Below are 14,558 nucleotides of genomic sequence, written 5' to 3' on the forward strand. Positions count from 1 at the left end.
TATGCAAAAAAACAAGAAAGAAAAAGGGGAGCACACATGGTCGCTGCCCTTCGACCCTCACAGGCACGGGTGCTGTTCTGCCCGCCGAAGCTCGGCCGTGAGCGGCGGGCCCAGGGCGGGCTCCCTGCGGGGCTCTGACAGCGCCCGCCCGCACGGGGCACAGGTGGGAGCGAAGCCTCGCTTCTGCGGGCCCCCGAAGCAGTGAGGAGCAGAGACTGGAGCTGACGCGCACCTCGGACAGGGGCCGGAACCCAGTCCCAGAACCCACCCACACACCGCCATCGCAGACCGCCAGCAGGCCTCCTGCTCATCCCCTCCCTCCCAGCCCCAGCCCACTGCTGCCGCTTTGCTAGAATACAGGCTCCAAGAAGGACTAGAAGAAAATAAAGGCATTCGGCTTCGCCTACAACTCATTTCTTTTTCTACAAAGGCCTTTCGGTCTCCAACGACTGGAGAGAGATGCCGGGGACGGGCACCGTCCTTCTGCGCTGCGTCCCTTGCTCCCTCTCTAAAATCCAGAGCCAAGGCCAGGTTCGAACTCCACCCAGGTCCCTCCTCCAGGCAGAGCCGGGCCTGGGCGATGACGAGGGTGAGGGGCATTGGCTAAGTCCAGGGCCCATGCCGCTGGCCCGGGGTGGGGCTGTGAGCTCCCTCAGCTGGGCGTGTGCACCCTCCAATTTTTCTTGAAATATGTCAAATCCATCTGAAAACTATCTGCTCAGTCATCACCTCCCGGGGCAATTGCTAGAGATTTTACAACAGAGCTCGTATTTATTCCAGTTAGAATCTTTCCACTCTAGGTCTACCCCTGAATGTGACAGGATTAGAGCATCATGTCTCTTCCGAAGGGTCTGCTGTCATGAGGGGTCACCCAGGTACGGCCCCTGGGGAAGTGGGGACACAAAGCTGTGTCTGGGGCCAGGTGGGAGGGACCCAGAGGCCTCCCAGGGCCGCCATGCGGGCGGCGGGAGGGGCAGTGGCGCTGGATGCCATGCAGCTGACATCAAACTACCTCGTGTGACCGCGGGCTGGGGTGCTGAGGGCAGGGAGGGATCCGTGGTGTGTGCGTGGGGGGTCCCCTTTGGAAAGCGGCAGCCGCCCAGCAGGACGGGAGGCTGGGAACCAGGAGGAAGCACCCCGGCGCCGTGGCCGGTGGGCTGGGTGGCTCCGCTGGGTGAAGCATCGGCCATACACCAGTGGGGTCGCGGGTACGACCCCCGTACGGGAGGCAGCCAGTTGATGCTTCTCTCTCACACGGATGCCTCCCTGCCCCAACTTCCTGTCTCTCTAAAGTCAACAGAAGCATCCTCAGGTGAGGATTAAAAAAAAAAGCACTACCCAGAGCTCCAGAGGCGGGAAGGGCCCTTTCTTGGGCACGTGCACGGACGTCTCCGAGCCCGGGGTCACCGCGCGTTGTCCCCTCCTTCCCCGCGGTCCGCGAGGTGAGGAGCAGCAGTCTGCGCTTTAAGAGACGCCAGCCGGTAACGTCGTGGCTGGGAAGGGGATCGTGGGACCTGGCACTCGGGGTAAAACGAAGGACATCTTCTCGGGACACACAGATCCGGGCAGGGGCAAAGCTACCAGGGTGTTTGTCACATCAGGGAAGGTCAGGCCCCTCCTCGAGGGAGAAGAGCTGATTGAAAACACCTTTAAAAAAAAAAAAAAAACCTCTGCTTTCTCACTGAAAGTAAGTTGAATAGGTTTACCCTCAGCTAGGCAGACAATGCTAGAAGTTCTTCATACTCTAACGTCTGGGTGTTTGGAAACATATCTTGTATAAAATTTGAATTTTTAATACACAAGCCTTCACTGTATATCAATAAGACGGCATTTCACACAGCTCTGTTTCCTGAACAACTACGTTAGTTTCTGCGCTGGCCTCGCGAGCCCAGCATTACCAGGCTCCCTCTCAGTAACCACCGGGCGTTCTTTTCTCTTTTCTTTTCCTTTTCCCCGACCTCCCCATAACTTGCAGGACTTGTCATTTGCAAAGCCGGCCCCCCAGCCCCCCCGCCGGCTCTCAGAACTGCGATAACTAAGAGGCAGGACTCTCCGGGTGGAGCTGCTGCTCCCAGCAGGCACCCTGTGGGCCCCCGACAGCAGCTCATGTGTCCATGACGTCGTCGGTCAAAATAACCCCAACGGGACAAAGAGCGGGGCCGCGGAGCGCCCGCCGGCCCCCGCCGCCCGTCCGCAGGCCTCAGCTGTCGGCTCCGCAGGCTCGGGATTCCTCACGCGGCGCTGCCCGGGGTCTGGCCTTCGCACCAGAAGCCCCAGCGCCGCTCCCTGCATTCCTCCATCTTCCCTAATTGCTACTGCGACTAAAAAAAAGTTAATCCCCCTTCAGCGGAGCCCGAGCTGCAACGGCCTGGCGAGCCCACTCCTCCTTCGGCAGCACTGTCGCCAGACGGCCCCGCTCTCAGGGAGGAAAAAGGAAAATCTATTTCTTGACGACAGTTGGAATGTCTGGCCTACAGGTCACGTGGAGAAGCCCCGGCGCCGGGGGCCGCTCTCCCCGGGGAAGCTCCCTCTCCCACGTCGGGGGCCCTGGGCGCTGGGAGGTGCCTGGGCGGAACGTCCTCTGCCCCGGCTCAGGAGCAGCCGTCAGTGGCTCCCTACCGTTCACGCATGAAACTTACCGGGAACGTCGGATGAGCAGGGACACTGGCCAAGGACCAAAGACACACAGATAACACACACGCACGTGCGCACAAAAGCAAGAGGTTTGCTCCCTGTGACTCCTCTGGGGGCCCCCTACGCAGCGTCACCCCCTCCACCCTCCATTCCGGGGCCACCCTGTGCAACAGACGCGCCCATGACAAGGCGCATGGGGAGCCGGCCAGGGTCCCCCACGGGGGCAGACGTGCAGGGTGCCCTCCGTAACCCTGAAGGACCGACAACAGTCAGGGGTACCGAGGGGCCTGTGCTTGAGTGTCCCCCACGTGCCCCCCGCGCGTGTGCGGTCGGCCCTGCCGCTGTACACACCGGGCCCCCTGCGTGTGGGTGTCACGGAGACACACGCGTTCCCGCGTGATGAGGACAAGAGACAGCCACTGCCGTGGGCAGCGGCGTGCAGCCTTTCCCCCCACGGCACACCGACTCAGGACTAAGACTCTGCAGCACACCGAAAAGTATATTTCTGGTCGACCTGACAGTAAAACCCGTATAACTTTGATTCACTCACAGCAGACGGCTCTTGCTGCGGCGTGTGCTGCCAGTTTTTCGCTTGAGCGTCTCGGGGAGAAGAGGCCCGGGCCCCCCACTGATAGGTGCTCCGTGTGTTACAGACCGTCACGGCACACTGGCTGAAAAGCGCCGCGCCGGGGAGGAAGCCCCCAGGCCCACGCTCCGCCGGCGCTGCTCACTGCTGACCTGACGGCCAGGTCCTCGCAGACCAGAGTCGGGGCTCCCTGAGGAGGAAGGTCAGGCTGCTGTGCTCCCAGCAGTCAGCTTGAACCATCCAAAGTGTGCATGAAACCTATGAAGTGAGGGTGCCCTCGGGGGTCCCCGTGGCCTGGTCCCTGCCAGGTCAGGCTCGGGGCAGTCACGTGTCCCACGCTCCTGGAGCCCCAACCTGCAGGAGAGAGATGTCCGCGCCCCGGGGCCCCTCGCCGCACCGAGGGACCCGCCTGGCACGCCGCCCTCCCCTCCCGAGCAGCCCAGCCCCCGAGTGCCCCCAGCCCGGGGCAGCGACGCCGGGCAGAGCCACAGCCGGGCCTCAGCTCCGATGCCCACGACCTCCGCAGGCGCCGTGGGCTCCAGAAGGGAGGGCAGAGGGAAGGACACCGCATTCCTGGGCGTCTGGAAAGACACGGCGAAGTAAGCAACCTGCGGCAGCTGTACCGCCACAGTGAAGACCTGGACGCCGCCCAAGCATCCATCAGCGGGGGGACCCGCAGTGACGGGTCTGACAGAGGGATGACTCAGCGATGTAAAGGAGCAGGTCACGGCTACACGTCTCAACACAGATCCTTGTCAGAATAATCACGCCAAGGGAAAGCGCACAGACGAGACACGCTACTCCCTCGACGCGGCACCCCAGGAAACGCAAATGAGCCCAGCGGGGGCGCGCGTGCGGCATGAGGATGGAGCTGGTGGGAGGCTGGGCGGGAGGCCTGCCCTTCGGGGTGCGTGGAGCGCTGTGACCCAGCGGTGGCAGCTCCACGGGAGTGAACATGTATCAAAACTTGTCAAACTGTCCGTTTTAAATGTGTGCACTTTCTTGGGCTTTACTGAGACCTCCAACTGTTTAAAAAAGAAACCGCCTGGGGGAGCGGGACTTGCAAGGGACTTGGTGCCTCTGTCAGTGAGCACGTGGGCCTCATCTGCGGCAGGGTGGCCCTGCAGTGAGGGGCAACCCCGAGCCGTCCCCACGCGAGGGAGGGTGCGTGGACGCCGACCACGGGAGCGCCCGGCTCTCTGCTTCGGGGCCTCCCACCGCCATGGCAAAGCCAGCGACAGACACACACAGACGTGAAGAGCACAGCACCAAACAGGCAGCCGAAAAGGACGTGGGTGTGTAGTCGGGAGCTGAGGGAAGCAGGCAGAACCATTATGGGTCAGTGTATAGGAAAAAAGAAAAAAAATGTTTAAGTCTAAGAAAATTAAATCTCTGTGCATCAGCAATAAACTCAACCTATAATGTAAAAACATAGTGTCTACAATATCAGCAGAACCGTAAAATATGTAAATATGCAGAAATAAATCTAGCGAAAAAAATTAAAGAATGAAAAAAAAAAAAGAAAGGAAGAGGAGGAGGAGGAGGAGGAGGGGGAGGGGGAGGGGGAGGGGGGAGGGGGCCGAGTGTGGCCCTGTCCCTGACATGCCTTATCGCCTCCCATAAATCCTGGCAGGACACTGCTGGAATCTCCAATCGGAGCCGCCAGCAGGCTCAGACAAGAAAAGCCGAGAGCCGGGCCTCCTCCCCTCCCCCCCCCAGCAACAAAGGGCTGGGGCCGGAGGCCCGAGCGCACTGAAAGGCTCCTCCGCAGCACCCCCTCTCCTCCAGCCCAGCCCCCACCCATCCTGGCTTCAGCAGGGCCGGCGGGAGCTCGTTTTCCACCCGCCTAGGCCCCAACTTGGCAGGAGCAGGTGACCACACTCAGATCCCCTGGGGTGGTGTCTGCTGACCAAGCAGGAGCTGATTTCGTGTCTCCTACCTGGTGGGAACAGATACCCGATTCCCCCGCAGGAGCGGGGCCAGTGGGGTCCAGCGGGGACCTGGGCCTCCACCCTTCGGGGACCATGAGCCATGGTGAGACACAGGCTCATGGGGTACCCCTCCTCCCTCCCGCAGCCGCCTCACCGGCAGGGGCCAGTGGCAGCGGGGTCCCCCCTCAAGTGATGAGTCTGTGCATGTGGGTCCTTCACCCCTGCCCCGACCCTGCTCTCAGGGACCCCAGAGGGTTGCTGAGTTGACCCCGACTTGGACTGGGCCACAAGGAAGTGGAGCCCTGGGAGGGTGTGAGGGGGTCTAAGGAGGAGCTGAACGTGCCCCCAAACCGACTGTGCCGAGGTGAGGCTCAGCACTCCGCCTTTGCCGGGTGGTGTTGGCGGGGCCAGCGGGCGGCAGGCTACCCCCTCCCAGCACCACACACCCCAACCTGCGGCTGCACCTCAACTGCGAAACTGCCTGCTGGGAAGACTGAGCAGGCTCTCACCACAGAAAGCCAGAGTGATGCCCAGCACATAACTGAAAATCTGCTGCCACACCAAGAACCTGGCCCGTCGCGCCCTGAACGAGCAGAGTCAGCAGATGCCAGTGCGAGGTGACCTGGGGCGGCAGCGTCTGGCAGTGAGCTCGGAGCTGCCACCGTCATAGCGCCTGCACCAGAACAGGACGACAAACACCCATCAGACACACGCGCGTGCGCGCCGAGGACCTGCCTCTCGAAGGGACTCTCAAGCGGGGCAATCACAGATTCTTTTTCTTCTTCGATCTCAGATCAGTGATTTTCAGATTCTCTCCACGAAGACACAAGGGGCTAAGACTCCCGTGTTTCTGCACCCAACACAGCCAACAACGCAACTCTGCTTTCACTGCAGCCCTGCCCGGGGCGAGACCCCGCCTGGCCTGATCGTGGTGGACACAAACCAGGCCGCGTGATCCTTACTTTCCGGTACCATCCAGGGAGGCGGACATGCAACAGTATCGGCGTATCGGGCTGGCCGATGCCCTGGGAAGTGCCCCCAACGAGGCAGAAATAACACGCACACTCCCCGGGAGATGGTCCGCCATCTGCCGAGAACGTGAGGGTGCGGTGGGCAGCACAGGCCAGCGAGGGGGGACGCGAGCCAGGGGACACAGAGAAGCATGGACAGAACAAGCAGGGCGCATGCTGTCCCAGAAGCCCGCAGACCAGAGGACGCCCAGAGGGAGGAAGACATGTGGGCGGCGCTCAGACACAGCAGCAGAGGGTGGTGACTTCCTGCCCTGGGAAAGGGGAAGGCAGATGTCACCTGTCTTTAGTTTGGTTCTGAAGATGCCTGGCTGAGATGACGCGGAGAACAGGAAAGGAGCGAAGTCAGGGAGGGAGGGGCCCCATTGTCACGCCCTCCCGCAGGGACGGGTCGTTATTGATCTCCACTTGATCACTGTTTTGCAGACCATTCTCCTGCAGAGAAAGGCACTCCCCACCGGTGAAAGCCAAACAGGCCTCGCCCGTCAGGGGTTTGCTCAGGCTCCGTCTGTTTGGTGGCCACAGAGCTGGACCGAGAGGACCCGTGTGAAAACTCCCTCCTGATCATGGGGACAGGGCTCCCCAAAGCTCCCTCCTGGGGCCTGGCAGGCGCAAAGCCAGGGGCCAGCGCCCCACGCACTGAGCTGGTGCTCACGACCAGGACTGAACTCGTTATAAGACATGTTGTTTTTTTTTCAAGCAGATAATTTCAAAGAGTCTTCGAGGAACAGAAGAAGTCCACAACAAGAGGGTTTCTGGTTTCCACGTCAAAGGGCAGCAGGGACCAAGGCCATCGTGCTGAGGGAAGACACCGTCGGCAGGGCCCACGGTGGGGCGGGGGTGGCCGAGTGTACCTCCCACTCCTGAGCCCAGCCCAGCTCAAAGGCCACATCCGGCACAGGATCCTGAGGCGACCACCCTGCCCCCCAAGCCCCTGCAGGGACCTGTCTGCTCTCACACCAGGTGTGAGCCCCAGGGGCCGGAGGCTGCTCTCGGCAGGGCCCTCCCCTGGTGCCGGTGCTCGAGGGCAGGGGGCAGGGGCCGGCTGAGCTGCAAAGCCCGCTCCTTCCTTCCTTTCATTTACCCAGCGCCTATTTACCGAGGGGCCCAGGTGCCGTCCTCGGCGGGGCTGCGGGGGAGGGGCAGCGCCGCCAGCCCCGGCCCCTCCTGCCCCCTGACCCTGGCGCCTCTGCGGGGCGGTGGGGGGAGCCCCCTCCCCGAGGGGTTTAATGGGCTGCCGGTGACGTGCCTCTGCATAGCCGCGTGTGTAAATGAAACGCACTCCCAGCACCGGAGGGGGGCCGTCAGCAGAGCGAGGGCTCGGGCGGCAGCTCTGAGCAGGGTCCTGGGGTGGGGGACGGGTCCCCCCGCACCAACCTTTCCTGATGGTTTACGGGCACACGAACCCCCCTGCCTCTGTCTGACAGGGAAGAACTGGGGCTGGGCACCCTGGCCGAGACCTGGCGGGTGTGGGAGCCTGGGCTGCTCGCGCCATCGCTCCGTCTCCGCGGTGACCACTGGGCCAGTCACCACTCCCCGCCTTGGTGTCCTCAGCCCCCAAGTCAACCTGAGAAACTCGGTCTCCCCCTCTGGGGCTTCTCTGAGGATGAAAGGAACTCCAGCTACTTCCAGGCTCAGGTCTGACCCCCGAGTAAATGTTCAACGAGGACCCGTCACCATTAACCAGGCCCCGTCCGGCAGCTCTGCCACGGTCACGGTCAGGTCTAGACGCCCCAGCCGCCCGCGAGGGCCTGCACGGCTGAGGCTTAGAGGGCATGCCGGTCCTCCGGGCAGAACGGGGTCCCACGGGGTGCGTGGTGCTGGGACCGCCGAGCCCCCTGCAAACACAAAGGCATCTCAGTCAAGTACCTGCTGTCTCCCCCGCCAAGGAATGTAAGTCAGAAAAGCACTGCAAGGATTATGTCGCGAGGCCTCTCTGGGTTCTGGTAGCTACACTGACCACAGTGTTCTTTTCTTTACAGGGGGTGGTGAATGTTCACACAAGCCTGAGGGTCTTTGAAATGACAATGGGCTGGCTGTCGGGGCACGGGGCCCACGGTCACCTGTGAATCACCCACCGTCTGAGGCTTCCCACCTTCTCCAGAGAAACTAATCTTTTCCTGGGTTCCGGCAGGAAAGCCCCAGGGTGCCTTCCGGACGCCTCTTTCATGCAGATGCCTCCAGATTTACGACCCGCGCCGGAGAGGCCTGCTTTTCATGACGGGCAAGAAGACTAGTCGGGAGTGAAAGGAAAATGGCCCACAGTTGCCTGGGAAGCCGGTCGCCCTGCCCACCAGCTTCACGAAAGTGGACGCTGAGCCTCATGGTAAACACAGCGAGACAGGCCCGCGGCCGAGGCACAGGGTCTCCCCAGTATCAGCGGGGTGGGCAGAGACGCAGCGGGGAGTGCCCCGCACCCGCACCTCTCGGCCTTGTGGTCGGCAGCCCGCCCAGCTCCCCCGGCCAGAACACCCCCGGGACCCCCGCGACCCCCAGGCTCCTGGCTTCCTGCCTGGGTCGCTCGCTGCTCCTACAGAGAAAGGAACCCCTCTCAGCCCAACGCACAGCTTCACGGGCAGACGCGACAGCAACGTGAAATGTGAAAGAATATATGAACTTGGGCAAAGAAAAATAAATGTCTTAACATACTTCCAAAATATTTCAGAAAGGGCCTCTTGATTTCTGTTTAGTATCTTTGATATCTTCCCAAAATTCCTGAGTTAACATAAAGTTTTCCTTCTGTTTAGTTTTCTCACACTAAATATTTAGAGTAATAACAGCGACTATTTAGACATTCAACAAATCCCTACTTTCAGGACGAGGATGTTCAGCCTGCTGAGCCAGACGGCTCGCCTGCGTGGGCCTCAGTTCCCCCAACTGCAAAAGGGTAGTGATGCCGCCCGACCATGCGCCAGGACCAAATGACTCAGGTCCTAGAACTGCTCCTCACGGACTGGCCGGGGGGAGCACACGGGAGATGTCACCGGAGCTAGGAAAGGGGCGGGGGGGGGACACACTGGGGTAAGAGGGGAAAGTGACAAATGTGTGCGCCTGTCACCAACTCCACGCAGAGAAGGCACGCGGCAGAATGCTGACCTGAGGGGAGGGCCACCGGGGTGGGGCACAGACCGCAAGAGGGGACTTCCCTCTCTGCAGACTCTGGGTTAGAAGGGTGACAACGGGCAGCGTGAATGACTTCTGTGATCCTAGAGCTCGTCTTCTAGGAAGAAGAAGCCTTTCCTCCAGTTTCAGACCAGTAGGCCTGGGCGCTCCTCTCGCCTCCCCGCCCCCACCCCCACCCCCAAACCCAGGCGCCGGCTCCCCCGCTGCCGAAATTCTGGCTCTCCCGCCCTTTCTAGGAATTCCAGAGAAATCACTGCTGTGGCCCTAACACAATGAGGCCATTAAGTGTTCCAGCAAGTCACATGAATACAGCCGCAGTGCTGCCGCCGCTCCGGACGGACCGTTTCTAGAAACACGGGGGGACCTCGCCCCTCCAGTTCTCACTGCTTTTGCTTTCTCGCTCGTACCTCAGAAAGTGGGGGGAAAGGACGAAGAGCCAAGTCACTGAAGACACCACTGCTTGTGGGGGAAACACACGACCCTGCCATCCAGGAGGGCACAGCCGACGGAGGGGTAACGCTCTCCTCGCCCCTGAATCTGGCGGGCGTGGGCTCGATCGTGTTGGGGTGCTGTGGCCGCTCTGAAGATCGCCCATTGTCTAAATTAGCCACTCACGGGGTGTGCCCTGAAGTCCAGTATCACACCCCCTGCCAGGACTTGTTCTTTTAAAGACAATCACACCTTTTCTTTCTCTGCCTCAGCGCCCACCAAGGTGGCGGCGGCCCAAGCAGATGGCTCAGAAGCCCCCCTGCGCTCACGTGCGTGCCCGGCCCCCTGGGACGGCCGCTGCTCCTGGCGGGGCTGGGGCCTCGGTGAGCAGCGCAGGGTCACCGCAGCTGAGCCAGCTCGCACTGCCGCTCCCCCGCGGAGCGCACCCCTGGCCCTGAGGTCCCCACCCCGCTGCGGAGCTATTAGTGCAGTCGCAGCAGGCCGGCCGCCAAGGGTCTCCCGTAAGGACTGCTGCGGGCAGTCCACGTCGTTTCAGGGTTAGGTGTTCTCAATGCCAGTGTCTCCAAAAGGTCGGAGCCATCACTCGGCCCAGAGGGTCAAGACTCCAGGGGCAGGGAGGGTCACGCTGAGACCTGAGAAGGAATCCCAGGAATCTCTTATTTTGACAGAAACAATGTGCTCTGGTGAGGGAGTCGGCTTCTCTTTGCAAAGACAGATGACATGTTCCCCGTGTCCCCTCCCCTCCCTTAACCACACCTATGTAACAACACCTCTATTTAAAAAAAAACCTAAAAGACAGGGTTCAGAGAGCTTCCCAGCTGGGGGACACTTTGGGGTGCTGGGAGGGTGGTGCCCGTGTGCCCCACCCCTATCCTAGGCTTCTCATAATAAACTAGTAAACGTAAGTGACGTGCCTTCCTGAATCCCGTGAACCGTTCCATCAAACGATCAAAGCAGAGAAGGGGCTGCAGGGACCCCCCCCAGTTCACAGCCATTTGGTCAGAAGGGCAGGGGGCCGCGTGCGTGTGCCCACCGGGAGCCCTTCACCTGCGGGACCCAGGCAGCCGGACACAGAGCTGAGCTCACTCTGCAGGGCAGCCGGTCTGCGTGCGGGGCCTTGGGGGGCCGGTGTCAGGAGGAGGAAACCCCCACACACCTCATGTCGGAGTGCTGTGAGTAAAAACAGCTCAGCCTGACAGAAAAACACGTCCCACGGCCAAGACCACCTGCCCCCCGGCCTCCGGGCCCTCCTCCCACAGGGGGGCTCGGGCCGGCTCCGCGTCTTCTCCCTTCCTGGGCTCTGTGGACAGACGCTCCTATATTCCAGAAGGTTTCTGGGTGGGACTGCAGAGTGATGCCCGTCTCCCAGACTCCTTTCCAGACCCTTTGGTGCCCCCCCACCCCCAGCAAATGTACCCTGAGGACAGAACGTCTGGGTAGCCCCATGGCCAGGTATGGGCACTGGGGTGACGCTGTGCCTGTCCCACGTGCATCAGGGCCCCGGGGTGGCCTGGGCACGGCATCCCACACTCGCTCCCAGGGCTCCTGCCCTCGGCCCCTCCCCCCAGACTCACAGCCCATGCCTCAGCTCAGCCACATGACCGAGGGGCACATGGCTCCCGGCATCCTCACATTTTAACCCACAAAGGCACAAGAACCCCAAGGCCTCGGCCCTCCCCTTTCTGGGTAACTGCAGACCAGGGGTCTCTGGGCCCCTCTGAGCTACAGCTGACCGAAGAGACAAGACATCCCAGATGGGCCCCTGCAGGGCACCCGTCTTCCCAGGTGAGGGGGGCACCCCCGCCTGGGGAGATGCTCCCCTGCGGTCCCAGCCTGGGCAGACCCCATGTGCCGGGGCCATGAGTGTGACTTGGCCTTTCTCTCTTCTCATTGGCTTTTTTTGACCTGAAAAATAGTTGTTTCTTCCTTAAACGATGCTACTTAGGTTTCCATAAATGCATTTATTAATATTCTTTTTACGGAGAAATGAATATTTTTAAAATGTCTGCCCTCATTTCTAAAGAGGCAAACCCCAGCCCACAGGGCCACGTAGGCACAAGTGCCTGAGGGTCTTCTGTCACGTCAGTTCCCAGGGGTCCTGGGGCGAAGTGAGAGGGGCTGCTCCCTGGGGGGCTGGGGCCAGGCCAGACCCCAGCCTTGGCTGTGCACCCCGAGACGGCCGCCACTCGGGACACTGACATGGCCGCCCACACAGCTCTGCAGAGAAAGTGTGGAGACTTCTTTGCTCAGAAAATATTTTCCTAATCCTGTTTCAGAACTTTTCACCGGCGACATGGCCGTGTAAATAAATGTCCCCGGCCAGGGCCCCTGGGGTCGGCATTCCATCCGAGGGTGGCTCTGAGCAGGGGACTGGGGGGCTGGGACCTCAGAGAGTGGCCCAGCTATGCTGCCCAGAGGCTTGTCCTGCTGCTTCTGGCAGGACGCACGTCTCTAAGTCATTTAGAACATTCTTTCCTGCCTCCAGAATAAGCCACCCAGAGGGGAGAGTCAGAGGGAAATGTCACAGGGCCAGTATTTCCAGTTTTCCAGCAGAGCTCCAGCTCTGGCCTCCCCCCTCCTCCCGCCTCCCCGGGGGCTCCTGACCCCCACAGACACCAGGGCGTGGCCACTTGGCCTCTCTCCCTCCTGAGCAAAGCCAGGGGCCTAAACTCAGCGCACACGTCAGCGTCCCGGGCTGCAGCCCCACCCCCACCCCAGAGAAAATGCAGACATTCTCCATGGATGTGGATCCGGCTGTGTGCTGGCCTCTGTGTTAACTGTTTGATGACGTGGACGGCCAGAGCCCGGAGCCCGCGCGGACCTGCCGGGGACAGAGCGGCTGTGTCTCCCGGGCTCCCTGCTGTGGGGTCACCACACCGAGGCCGGAGCCCCTGCTTCCCGGGGAAAGAGGGTCTATTTCTGACCCAAGAACGGGAGATTTACTCTTCTAAGCAGGGTGAGGGCCTCTGTGAATGCCTGTTACTTCCACCCAAGACTCAGCCCCCCGTGCGGCAGGGCAAGGGGGAGAGCACTCCCTGCACTCATGGCTCTCGCCTCCTGAGAGCCCACATCAGCTCTGAGAGGTCACCAAACACTCCCACGAAAGCAAACAGCATCTGGGGGCCTCAAAACCTGGTACAGCAGAAACGGCCTCCCCGAGACGGTGACGGGACCACAGATGAATTCAGTGACCCCTCTGTGCTGTAGGCACCCCCAACGATCCCAAACAGCTCAAGAAAAAAAGACAGGGTAAAACGGGGGGTGTCATGGTGCCCTGTGAGCTCCCTGACTTCAAAAAACCACTCAAAACCCAAGGCCTTTGCTGCACCGCTCCAAACGAGGTGGCCACCGTGACTGGGAGCCAAGGCGAGCTGGTGTTAGCGCACAACACAGGACAGAAGGGGGTCCCAGACCTTTCTGAAGCCATGAGCCCCAGGACCGTCAAGGGGTTGTTCCCAGAAAACTCCCCCAGGGAAAGGGCAGGAACAGCCTCCTGGCAGGGGTGGGGGGCAGGCGGCTGTGAAATGAATTTACTTACAGTCGTGTTTAATATGCATAAACCCTGAGAGTAAAGGAGCAACATCCCTGAATGAGGTCCTTTCTTAGCAGCCTCCCCCCTTTATTTGAGCTGGTGGGCTTCTGGTGGCAACGCTCGACCTGTCCCTTCCACCCCCTTCCTCCTAAGACGGCACTCGGGGCCGCGTGGGGCCCGAGCGCAGTTCTAACTCTCCCACAAACGCCCCATTCGCCCCCGAACAAGGAACCTGATTGTCAGGAGGCCCCACTTCCTCCTCTCCCTCCCGAGCAGGGGTGTCTAAGGACCAAGGGCAACCCCGGAGCCGCAGCGCTGAGGAGAGGGAGGAATTCGCCGCTGCCCGTCCCGTTCCTGCCCCCCCCCCCCCAAACAGCAGCGCCCTGTCTTGTCCCAGCAGGCTCTGGAGTTATGCGGGAAATGCAGACCCCGCGCCCCGGCCCGCCGGAGCGACAGCCGGAGCGCCCTTAACAACCGGTTCAATGTTCTGTGTTTTGTCACAGGTCCTGCTAAATATAATTCATTCTGCAAATGTTCCCATCCAAGCAGTCTTCGCGAGAGCGGAAGGATAGCTGTAAGAAGAGAACTCCGCAGAAAGAGGGGGCAAAAGACGCTCTAAGACACACCCCACACACGCACACACACCAGCAAGATGGCTGAGGTGCTGGTTTCTCAGTAACCAAATGTGAAAGATTAAACCCTCCCATCCAAAGGCAGAGATGGGAGTAACGGAGAAAAACCACATAATCCACTCAATGCGTCTCCAACAGACTCCCTTTAAATTAAACGCCACAAGAGGATGGAGAGTAAAAGCATATTTCATGTTACTAGCAGCAAGAAGAGGTAGGTGGCTGTCCCAACATCAGCCAACACATGCTTTGTCACGTTACAATGACAAAGACAGACATCATATATGAGAGAGGATCAACTCACACAAAATACACAGCAATTATGAACATACATGCACCAAAGGTCATAGCCCACGAGACGTGAGGCAAGCCCTGGCAGAACTGAAGGGGGTCACAGGCAGTTCTGTGACAACCGCTGACGACCTGAAAGCTGCACTCTTAGTAACGGATAGAGAAAAGGGTCCAAAGATCAATCAGGAGCGAGAGGACCGCAACAGCACTACGGACCACGTGGCTGTCACAGACACATTCACCACAGTCTGCTCCATCACAGTGAAAGACACAGTTGCTCCAAGTATGTATGAAAGATCCTCAAGGATCAACCGTATGCTCGGCCACAAAAGAAGTCTTAACAAATTTGACAAT

The 14,558-nt window shown here is 60.4% G+C and overlaps 1 long non-coding RNA gene across 1 annotated transcript; it reads left to right on the forward strand.

Moving 5' to 3' along the window:
• Positions 1-7,592: 7,592 nt before the first annotated feature.
• LOC150001193 (uncharacterized) lies at positions 7,593-8,838 on the forward strand. The gene is made up of 2 exons (XR_016513174.1): positions 7,593-8,072; positions 8,162-8,838. It is a non-coding gene; the product is annotated as an uncharacterized LOC150001193 (long non-coding RNA).
• The last annotated feature ends 5,720 nt before the right edge of the window (positions 8,839-14,558 follow it).

The sequence above is a fragment of the Furipterus horrens genome, unplaced genomic scaffold (genome assembly GCF_987537825.1).
Source record: "Furipterus horrens unplaced genomic scaffold, mFurHor1.1.pri manual_scaffold_9, whole genome shotgun sequence".
Taxonomy (NCBI): domain Eukaryota; kingdom Metazoa; phylum Chordata; class Mammalia; order Chiroptera; family Furipteridae; genus Furipterus; species Furipterus horrens.